This window comes from Onychostruthus taczanowskii, unplaced genomic scaffold (genome assembly GCF_017590055.1).
Source record: "Onychostruthus taczanowskii isolate IOZ18803 unplaced genomic scaffold, ASM1759005v1 scaffold8, whole genome shotgun sequence".
Classification (NCBI taxonomy): Eukaryota; Metazoa; Chordata; class Aves; order Passeriformes; family Passeridae; genus Onychostruthus; species Onychostruthus taczanowskii.
In genome coordinates, this window is record NW_024505892.1 from 13,379,974 (window position 1) to 13,392,424 (window position 12,451).

Sequence of the window (12,451 nt, forward strand, 5' to 3'; positions counted from 1 at the left end):
GTTGAAGATGTTCAGGTGGCATATTTCTTTGGGTATAATCCTAAGAAGCACCAAACTCATCACTATTTGCTGAAGGGATAAAAATTGTCACTTCTTGCAAGTACTAGGCAGAGTAGCTTTAATGGAACAAAAAAAAATTCATGGAGAACAGACTTCCCACTCAGTTCCTATCAGTTTCAGGATAGTACCAATGAGACCTTTTGCCTGCTGTCTGATGTTGGCTGCATTCACCTGTATGCAGATAAGCTTTCCTCTCCAGTATTAGGCTCAATCTAAGGAGGCATATTTAGGCACAAGAACCACCACTGCAAGAGCCACATCCTCAAATTTCTTTCCTTCATATCCTTTCATCTTAGCCCTTCCTTGTTTCTCCAGCATAACTGCTTAAATCAAGAGTATTAGCAAATGATGTAGCAAATCAGTGATAAAAGTCACTGGTCATTAAAACGAGAAGGCATCCTCGGTTTAAGAACTAATAAGATGGCATTAACACTATGATTACTGCCCATTAGGCCACATTAGTGCCACATCCATATCTCTGCCAGCAAACTCTTGGAAAGCCAAATCTTTTTCATTAATTGTTCTTCATGATGCCTTTGTCTCCTATGGTTCTCCTGACTGCAAGTCTAGCTAGTCAAGCTCTCCACTTGATCTCAGATCTTACACAGAGCAGTGTGTTGGCTCCCAGCTAAGAGAATGCACTAAACACACACAGAAACAAAAAAAAACCTTTAAAAAATAAAAAAAAAAAAAATCTGAATTTTCTTTAGTTCTTATTTGCCTGAAAAACACACACAAAAGATTCATGGATAAATCCATTCTAGTGTTCCATACTAGTGTTGACATATCATAGAAAGCAATAAGACAGCTATGAGAAATTAGCTTTTATGTAGCTGTGTCTGCCAAGACTAAAATCTTTTCCACCTCCAGTCACTAAGGGTCTTCCTAGAGTAAAATCCCTCTTGGATCCTAAACTAAACTGCTTTTGATTTTATTCAGTTGAGTATAACATCCTCCTTGCTTCTAAATGTAAAGATACAAGATCAATAATTTCATCACAGCAATAATTTCTACTCTGTGTCAGATTGGAATGGTTGGCAGATGATGCTCCATCTGTCACAGTATTTTACAGTAACAAGCCAAAATACAGCAAAAAAAATTGTAAACTGTACTGTTAGGAACTGTTGCAACAGAGCATCTTGGCTTTTTGGAAATACAAGTTGTTATAACAAAAAGCTCTAATTCAAAGCCTGGATCCTGGGACAGGGATAACTATTTAGCATCTTTGCACAATGGGGTTTAAATCTAATACTGCCTGGCAATGCAATATTTAAAGTAGATTTACATGGGCAGACAACCACACACCTGCTCTCCTCACACTTGGATCTGGACAGTGCAAGCTAGATCCCATGCAGAAGCTGTACTAGCATGCTTGCACAACACCAATCCCCAGCTACCACCCAAGCTATATATTCACATTCCCCTGATTCAGTGTTCAAACTAAGCAATCACATAATGGTCTGTGTCTACTCATTCCAGCATGCACAGGGCCATGTGTTTAATGCGGTTAAGCCAGCAAGTGTGGGGGGCAGGAATGGCAGATAGTATGGAAACAGAGTAAACTTGGGGAGAGCCAGGGATGTGTGATCCCTGCTGGCACCCACTAACACCCTCTGGTGAGGAGATCCTATGATTCTTAAATTATCCCTTTCTCCTTCTTTTCCCATTAGCGTGGTGATAACCAGAACAGATTCAGCATCTGATGCCTCTGCAAGGGCAAACTTCAAAACCTATGCCTCTGTCTAACCTCTAAGTGTGTCATTCAATTTTCTAACCCCCATGTGCTTCCCTTTCCTTCCCAGATCATCAGAAGGGTGAAGGCAGAAAAGACAGATGATTCTGCCCTTGAACTGGCACTCATTTTCCAAGTCAGTTTTCTATCACAGACTCCCTGCTAAAGCTGTTTCCCCGTAAAACACGTAGACGTGGACAGAAACAAAACAGAATGCCTGATGCAGTAGAACATACTGGAACATAATGCACAAATCAATGATCACTTCAAATTTAAAACTTCATGCAAGTCACACAAACCAGAACCACTCAGCTTTGCAGTCTCTACACAAAAAAGAAACAGAGCAAGACAGAAAAGAAAAAAAAAAACTGCATAGGAAAATTACATCAAACTTGATTTATTTCCTGTCGTTGCCAGTATATTCTGGGCTTAATTCTTCTTGTATCACAGCTGTTTCTCTCCTTTCCACCAAGCCCAGTCCAATGGCACAGCTTCCTCAATGTTTGCTCTGTCTTCGCTGGGTGAGCAAAGCCTTTTCATTTCACACATCATTTACAGCTCACTGCTGTGATTTCAGAAAGTCAGTGGGCTTTTACCAAGCTAACAAGTGAGATAAACATTTTGTGTGTCTGCTAATTCTAAAACTTGTGCAGATTTTCTGACAGTAGGTACCCTAAGCAGTTAGAGAAATTCAGCGGTTTCAATTCAATTTGCACCACATGGCAAACAAGTTTGCCTGGGAGTCAGTAAATAAATCAGGAAGAAAGAGAGGGAAATAAAGAACAGACTGTTCAAAGTCACATCCTATACCTATAATGCAAACCTAAATTCTCTCAACTTTCATTGTATTTTATGTGCTTACTAAACTGATTTGCTCATTCCTGGTTTGAACCAAGAGAAGAAATGTAAGAATTTTTTCCTTTCTTTTTTGTCATAGAGCCAGTTTTAGACACTTTCTCCTAGAGTAAGAGAATGACTGCTCACTCAGGGAAAAATACTGGATAATGCATCCAGCTGCCCAACGTGTCCAAACTGAGTCTGCATTTTCAACATCACTGGACGCGGAAGACACGAGGATCTGGATGTCTAATCTGTACATATAGGATTTTATCTGATACTCCCAAACTTAATGGCACAGCTCCTACTTATTTTAATGGTACAGAACCAGAGTTCTATATGAGAATATTTGAACAACTATATGTTCAAATAGCAATATGATTGACAAAGATAAATTACAAATGCAAATCGGGTGTGGTTTTTATGTATGTCCAGCTGTGTGCCCAAAGCTTTTTAAAGTGTGGTTCTGTTTGAACAAAGAGAAACAGGAAAAGCAAAACTAAACAGAAAAAGTGTGATTTTTTTTCTAGAGAGATTCTTTCATGCGAAAACAGCTGAGTCCATTCTTCTGTGCAGTCAGGGATATGACCACTTACAGTCAACACACCACCTTATACTAAAACAACAACAAAAAGCTTCCAAAAAAAGGCATAAAAATTTTACTGCTTGGTTTGTTGTGGTATTCTTATTTTCACATCACTAGTAGCACTCTCCTATGCACAGTGAGCTTTGGCACCACAAAATGACTAATTCATTCTGGATTCTTAGAATGTCAACACCATCAAACCTCAAGATCAGAAATGAATTAAATTATTGTGCATCTTATTTATTAACAACAATAGAAGAAAGGGAATGGTGAACCATTTCAACCTGCAAGCCATCAACTGGCAAGCAAAGGGCCTGATCCTCCTACTTCCATTTAACTTCATTTAATAGAATAATAAGGCATGATCATAGCTAATAGTATTGGCAACAAAATGGCTATTCAAATTTAATCAGTATGGGAGAGTAAGGACTATAAAAAGGATGAGGGGAAAAAAATGGATGGGTGCCTTCTATCTGGCATCACTCCGGAGACTGGAAAGTGATGATTGTCGCATGTTCCTTATTTCACACAGCAATATGTTGCAAAGAGGATGGAACCAGTCACATATGTTCTGGGCCTGGCTGGGATGCGTCTGTTTTTTACGAGCATGAAAAGAATGTTTCTCCACATTAATCAGGACTTAAGGAAATACATAGCTACATCTTCCAAATAAAACAAGAGAAAGGCAGAGTGAAGAGGATTCAGCCCTCGGAAGCAAAGTTATTCTTAATGCTAAACCTCAGGAAACTGGAATTGAGAGGCTCTCCCCCTAAACTTTAGACTCGCATTCCCTTTGCCCTGATAGTGCTCAGAGAAATACCTCTACTGCTGAGGGATATCTCTTGCACACACACCTCCAGAAAAACTATTTCTAATAGTTTTAATATTTTCTATTTTAATAGATCTAATTTAGGAAAATATTAAAAATCTCAGACCTTACACATATGCCCAAATTTAAGCATGTGCTTAAATTGTGTTCCTGAAAGAGACTCCAGTTTGGTAACTGGTTTATTTCAGCTCTCGTCAACTCTGAAAAGCTAAAATTTGAATTATCAGCATTTTAGTTATATCACATCAGAGCTAATTTTTAAGTTTGTCTTTTGAAGGATGCTGAGTGCAGTATCTAAAACATCCAAGGTCTTTTTCTTTTGGAGAGAGGAAATATAGCAGATCAGGCAGAAATGCACAAGGGTCTCTGAATACTTTTGCTGTAGATTGCTGTGCAAAACCAATTATTTCATAAATATAAAAAAGTGCAAAGCAGGATATTTCAAATAGGAAACAACATAAGTAGCACTGGTTTTGAGAAAAATAATCATGTTTTTATGGAATACTGATCCAAGCAAGCTTCTTTATATTCCAAAATATTGTTTTATATGTGGTATTTCATATTCTTTTTGGTGTGTTTTTTAAAAGGGATATAATATTTACGAATTGAACTACTAGACCTCAGTGAGGCTGTTGTCTCAGGAAGAGAAGGACTCATTGCAAGTGCTTGAAAAAAACAACAAAACAGTGAAGGGAAAAATGCCTCCAGTGCTGAAGATATTTTTAAGATATCATTGAGCAATGTTAGCAAAATTAACACTTGTAAGAAAGTAGAAAAAGACCAAGAAGCAGGGCTCAGGCAAATGCTAACTGGGGAGTTCTTCAAATTCCTGTTCAGAGGGGCAAAACAGTCTCCTGGGTAGAGCTCCTCCGGGATTCAGGAATCAGGAGCTCTCTCCCCAGCCATCACTCCCTGAATTCCCAAGTGACTCTCTGCATTTAAAGCCAAGATGTTGCTTGATCTGCAGAACAAGAGCCATGAACTTTGTGTAGCACTTTTGAGATCTGCCGTTGCAAAACTCTGGGTCAGGAAAAGGAATTCCAAAATCTGCAATTAGTTGTACAAAAGGGAAATGTATAAAGCAGATCAGAAGATTCTACCACAAGACGTTCTTTTGATATATGTTTTAAATTGATGTCCACAATGGTAAGATGCCTGAGTCTTCTCTCCTTTAAGTACTGAACCAGCAGAAAGCCATAGAGGTGAATTCCTGGTCTTATTTTTCATTTTAGTTCATACCAAATTCACCACATTTCAGTTGTTCTGAAGCCAAATATAATAACATTTTTAAAATTACATTTACAGAAGCTTTTTCTCTCCAAATACTTACCCAGGTATACACAAGTTATCCCTCATTATATCTTTGAGAAGCAAATAGCTGCAATGTCCCTTAGAGAGCTGCACAAATGCAAGGGAAGGAGCTTGCCCATGTCCCCCAAAATGGTGGCCAAGGTCAAAATTGTTTCCAAATCCCTGACATTTCCAGTGAAAGTATTTGCACAGCAGTACATTAAAAAGCTCTGTATCTTAGGGAAAGAAAAGTAACTGTGGGTATATTTGGGGTTGCAGCTGTTATTAGGAGGAAAGAAATAAATTATACAGGCCTTCATTTGCACCATGCAGCTGCAGCTCCATCAGTGGGATACCTTGAGGACAGACTGTTGCCAAACATCACATCTTCAAAAGCAGGGGAGCTGTTACTGGGCTTCTGGCATCCCAGCTGGGGACTTGTGAAAATGTTACCCAATCCAGCATTTTTGCTGATGTAATCCCTTCTTGCCTTTTTTTTGGTTGTTTGGGTGGGTGGGTTTTTTTGTTTGGTTTGGGTTTTGGGTTTTGGTGGTTTTTTGTAATGTGGGCACTTCAAACTTTGAGCAAAATACATAGGTTACTTTTCTTTCTTCTTACTGGGGTATTAGTGAGTAATTTCTGGAAGTTCATAGTTCAGAGCAAGAGAAGTGGTAACTTTAAATTGCAAAAAAAATCATTGTTTTATTTCTTAATGTAAATGTGGCCTGAATGTTGAATCTTAGCTTTAGTGGGAAAGGTATTTTAACCCTTGACCACAAGAATACTCTATCTCCCCTCCCTATGGTAGTCTCTTTGTCCCTCATGTCTTTCCAGCTGTATGGAAGTTATGTGGATTAGAACAAAGGTACCACCTACTACTGGATTGAAAAATTAACATGGTCCTCCTCTCAGATATTAATTGCCAGGAAAGAGTTCAAAAAGAAATACTGAGGTGAAGTTTAGACATAAGAGCACTAACAATAAATATTCCCCAGCTTTTTGGGGGACTCAGGCATAAGATGAAATGCCCCTGTAACTCTTGGCCTAATATCTCAGCCAAACCTATAGCACTATCTAAGTTTACAAGCTTCTTTGTCAGTTTCTCATCTTTATCATCACTCATTAGAGTTTGGGACTGTAAAACGCCCTTTGTTCCTGCCAGCAACATTTTCCCATCATCCAGATTATGGATTCATGCTCTTCCCTTACTCTAATGTGACTTTTTATATCCAGTATAACCTTCTTACAATCATGCACACTTGATGTAAAGGAGAAGAGATATTTTCCAATGTCTCTGTTCAATTATTAGTGTCATCTGTAATGAACTATTCTGGTTTAATTGCAGAATTTGTCCCTGCTGTACTATGGACAAAATAAAGCACAATTGAAGATTAATTTAAATAGGAAAACTAATGTTCACAGCAATTATTGCAAAACTGAAGGTGCTTTTTCAATTTGCTCCATCTGATGAGGTGATTCTTTTGAGAAGACCACTAGATTCATACACCTGCTGCACAGAGAGCTTCATGCAGGAACACACATGAACATGCGATGGCTCACTTCTGAATTACAGCACAGACACTAACTCCACATCACAGGAAAATGTGTGAGGGAGGGTATTATATGTTCAGCCATGGCTGGATCAATGTTTATATGAAGTGATTTGACAAAATCAGAAGTGTTGCCTATCTTAGTGATGCCTTATTTACATTTAGGGCAGCAGTGAGAAGAGGCTAAAACTGCTGCATTCTCTTTGACTGTGGTGTACTCGTCCCTCACACTGAAGTGATAAGGGTATCATTTATGCTACAATTTTTTTCACCTCAAATGCTGTTGCCACACTTGGGGATAAAATTTATTGTGACTTCAGCCTGTTTTCTCAGCACTGGTCAATTCAAGTCTTCCATGTCTTCAACAGCAGCTGTAGAGCAGCTAATTTTAGCTTTTACAGAAAAAGAGGATTTGGTACACAATACCAATGGCAAACCCCATACTACCTCATGTTGCTGACATGCTTGCTTGACAGCCAAGATAATATTCTATTTTCACACATACTTATATTCCAGTCCTATCCAGACAGCAAACCATTAATATTAAAGAACATACTAAGCGAAAGAGAGAAAGGCTTTTAAAAACAGTGCCTTAACTCTTCAGAGAACCTTCTGTTTGTGAAATGGCCATAACCCTTGCATCACATTATCTAATTTTACCTAATGTCTGCCTTTACAACATTCTGTAAGACCCATGGATGATGGGGCCTCTAAAATTATATTGTTACCCATTTTTCCTATTAATGGAGCCACACTTCTCCTGTTTCCCATCAGAAACCTTGCTGTATGATGTCATGTATAATGCACTTCTATAGCATGTAGCTGAGCAGCTCTCTTCCACTGGCTCACTCTCACTTTGGAAGGAATAACTTACTAGAAACCACTAAGACCCTCCATACAAACAACCAGAAATTAAGGCTCTGCAGGGGATCATGCCACTGCCTCACAGCAAGGAAATAAGAAACAGGGCTATGGCAGCCCACAAACAGATCTTCTTTTATCATAGTTTAGTCAACTATAATCACAGCAGCTTTTCTGTGTTTCCTATTTTTTAATTTCCAATCAGTAAAAGGGCTCCCATGGCTGAGGTACAAGGTCCTTGACACTCACACTGTTAACGCTGTATCACAAACCTTTAGAAGCACCACTGAACATCTTGTTCTTCCACCACCACCAAAGCACTAATGGTGTCATTCTCACATGCACCACCAGCTAAGGTTAAGTGTTATCTCTTTTTAATGGTTCATGCACGTTTTATCCAGGACTCTCCTCTGGTGTTGGGGGATGAACTAACTACTCTCTTGCGTCTCCAATGTGTGTAAATTAGCATTTACGTGATATAATTCCCCATCTGCACACACATTAAAGAGATATGTATTTCAAAGTTGCTCTTCCAGGACATATATTGATTCACACCACACAAAGTCATCACCTGTCAGGGCAAAGGATTTGATTTGCACATGACCCCATGGTGCACAGGGAGAGGTCAAGCCGCCATGAGCAATGATTCTGCCTGAAACCTCTGTGGATCTGAAGGAATGGCACTGACCACTTCCTACAAGCCCTGCACCCACAGCTGGCTGTCAGGGAGGGGTGCACTCAAGGTCACAGCAACATATCTCTTTCAGGGCAATCCTTGCCATTGCCTTGAGGGAAATGTCCCTTTGCTCCTCAATCTAAGCAGTCTACTCCTTTTTGAAAGACAAGAAACGTCTTGCACTTTGCCTTTCCCACACTGCAACAAAAGTTTCTGTATAGGTGAATCAACACACGTCCCCCTCCGAGTAGGGGGGTTTAATAGTCCTCTCCTGACATCTTTAATAAGCAGCCTGACAGCTTGTGTAGCTTCCAGTCACTTTTTTGCTACGAGCTGGGTAAAAGTGAGGGGAAGATGATGGGCGTAACAGTTCATCCTTTCATTCAGAATAAATTCAGAGAAGCCATTAAGGTTCTTTATGAAGCCAGATGTTTGAAACAATAATGATCTCCACCCCAAACATAACTACGTGCCATCTCCCAAAACAAAGACACATGTGGACAGAGAGGTTTCACAGGCAATTATTCTGTGAGGGTTTGTGCGTGACAGAAACAGCAAGACCAGAAAAGCTCAGGAAGAAGACCAAAAAAAAAAAGACCTTGTCACTATTGTGACAAGACGGAGAAGAATAAGTATCTGGATGAGCAGGGGCTGGGGCAGACAGACCTGACCCTGTGTGTAAAGAGATTATCTTCTGTCAGATTCCCCATGGGTTCAAGGGAGCAGTTCCTCATGCATTCTTTGTCATAATACAAGATTTCACTCAGACCACCAGATTGCCTCATCCATCTCTTCTAGTAAAAGAGCAGCAGTACCCTGAACTTTGGTTAACTTCTCAGGTCAGATATGCATAACACCTAACCTACAGGACTTTTAGAGTCTGTGCTCACACACATAATCTAATGAGTGAATTAAACTCAGACTGTATTTTGAGCATGGAGGGATGTTGTAACCACTACACAAGCTCTGTGAACTTCCACTGTCTACTCAGCCCTGCACACAGAGTTTAGTGGAAAAATTACCTGGTCTTGAAGGACACTGATGCCCAACACGGCAACTTGTTAAGTGTTTGGTGATACCAGTTAATGTGCAGCCACAGTAACATTTTGCATTTGGTGCTACAAGAACAATACACAGCTAATGGCTCCTCAGGTGGAATGGCCGTATTCCCCAGCCAGTAATGAGCCAAGAGTTACCCTTTCTTTAACAGATATCTGTAATGATCACATACATGATTTTAAGGGGAAAATGTGAATGAAAGCAGAGAAAGGGGAACTGCCCTTTTGTAACCATAAACTGCATACTCTACATAAATTCATTGCTATAATTTGCAGTACATTTTTTTTTAGCCATTGGATAGATGCATTGCAACTTAAAGTCTTAATATGACTGGTTTTATTCTTTCTTTTCTCATAGCTCAAATGAGTGCAGTCTCATCAAAGCAGAGCTTTGGACCATTTGTACCGATAAACAAAGTGAAGAGTACAATCAAGCTTTTGAATGAGCCATGTACATCTACCGTTGACAACTCTGTCTCACTGTAGTAGAGCAGCCAGCTTGCAAAACAGCTCATCTTCAGCTGCCTCAAAGCATCTTGTCTTTCCCAGCTCCTCTGCTACTACCAGCACCTCCTCCCCATCATGCTGTGCCTCAATTTGTGACTCCAACCAGGAATAAACCTATAACTCTTTGCTGCTTTCCTCAACCCTTAACTCCTTAACTAACGCCTCCCTTCCCAAACACTATTTCCTCCTGCACTCTGCAGTTGTCTGTGTGCACCTCCTCATTCCACTCACTGGCTCCCTTCCCCAGCTTCCCCAGCTGCAGCGGGTTAAAAAGGAAGTATAAGATGTTGCCTGCAATTGATTTTAATTCTTTCCCTTGTGCTGCCCCTGCAGGCACGAGTTGGCCAGCCCAGCTGTGGCACTGAGTGCAGCCAGTTCTCCCTCACGCACAGCCATCCCTCAGCAAGCTGTGACAGATCACAGATGGACAAATGCACACATACAGTCATATTTATTTCTTTGCATTCTCTGAAGTTTCCTTATAGTATGAGGTCTAGCAGAAGAAAACATCTGCTTTGTTTGTATTTTAAGGAAATGGCTTCCTATGCAGACCTGGAAACACAAACACAACAGCAATGGACCTTTGTGAGAGAAGCAGAGAGGGACTCCAAACTGAGAGTGAAATGGCTGAGAGCAGCTGAAGTGTTCAAGCAAAATGAAAATACAGAAGTCTTTAGAAAACAAAAAAAAAAATAAAAGTGAGGGAACTAATGGATTTTTGAATACTCTCTTTTTTTCTTTTTTTTTTTTTTAATAAGGCCCTACTGTGTTGTTCTAAGGAAGTGAATGTGAAGAAGAAATGTGAAATTTTCCTGCCTACCACCACCTTTCTAGAAGAGTCAAAATTATTCAGGGACTTCGGCTTGGATAGACATCTCAGATTTTTTGTCTCCCCATGCATCAGTGTTCCACAAATCCTCTTGCTTATCAAATCATCCAATGGGTGAGAAGGCCATAGTGTTAGATAGTAACTGGTAGAACATCTAGCATGATCTGCAAGATTAGTTTGTCACTGTGTTTACCATTGGAGGCCCTTCTTTTGTGACAACCTCCTTTGTCATGCCAAATGTTCTTGAAGACCTCTTTTTTCACTCTCCAGTAGCTGCCTGCAAGGCCCAGCATGAGGGGACAGACTACAGGTTATACACTACATCTCAAAGCAGTGCGATATAGTGAACATGACAAAAATGTGCCACCCACTAGATCAGGTTGCTCAAAGCCCCATTCAGCCCGGCCTTGAACACTTCAGCTGTGGATGTGGGGCATCCACAACTTCCCTGAACAACAGGTTCCAGTGCCTCACCTACTCCACAATAAAGAATTTCTTCCTAACATCTAATCTAAACCTGCCCTCTTTCAGTTAAAACCATTCCCCCTTGTCATACCACTACATGCCCTTATAAAAAAATCTCACCAGATCTCTTGTAGACATCCCTTTAGGTACTGAAGGAGGAACTTCTGCTGTCCCAGAGTGTAAATGAAGAGCCCTAGAGGACCTGTCCATCTGTGACTAACCCCTGAAAAAGCAAGAATGAGGAAAGGTGGTCAGGAAAGACCCTGCAATCTTCTGTGATGCCAGGACTAAGAGGAATGAACAGCAGGACAAAGCCTGTGCAACAAAAGCATGTGAGAGCAGCCAAAGGATGTCATCAAAAAGCTGTAGATGGATGCATGGATATCCAGAACACCCTACATATTCTAAAACCTGATTAATGGAGCCAAAGGAAATCAAGTGTCTGACGATTCTGAAGAGATGAGTCCTGAAAAATGGGTGGAATAGCACAGAATTGCTTTTCAAAACACTAATTGGCAACTGGTAAAGTAGTGCTGTACCTGCTCTGTGAAAACTGCAATACCTTTAACTGCATGGGGTAGTTCTCTAATGAAAGTCTGTATTCTGTAGGAACTGATGTTGCTACCATAATATGTTAGCATGACAGTCCATCATGTCCCAGAACAGTCACTGGATTTTCTGGAAGCAAATCAAGTCAAGGGTTAAGATTGCCTCTTATATTGACATCAACCTAGCTTTACAAGTTCCTAATTTTTAGTATTTATTCCTAAAATAAGGCGAGCTCATAGGAATTCATGATGCTCAATGTGTGGCACAATGGGTTGTACTCATCATTTCAGTGCAAACAGTGACATCTCCAAATAATAATGAACAAGTAAATTATTTCATATAGAGATGTCATCTTAAAAAGGAGAACTCATGGAGGGATCCCGTTGGACACTCACAGGTCACCATCACTAATGTGATGTACTTTATTCAGCAATTTGCCCAAAGACTCTGAAGAACCTTAAGAGCTTTAAAAAAGGAAACAGATTTTAAGCCTTGTTATGTAGCAACTGTAGTCATCTTGCTTTACTCCTTAGATCCTACTATTTTAGAGATAAAAAATTAGAGACACTTTTGTGGGAGGGACAGCAGAAATAACAATTTGCAAGCCTTCTTGCTGAAATGT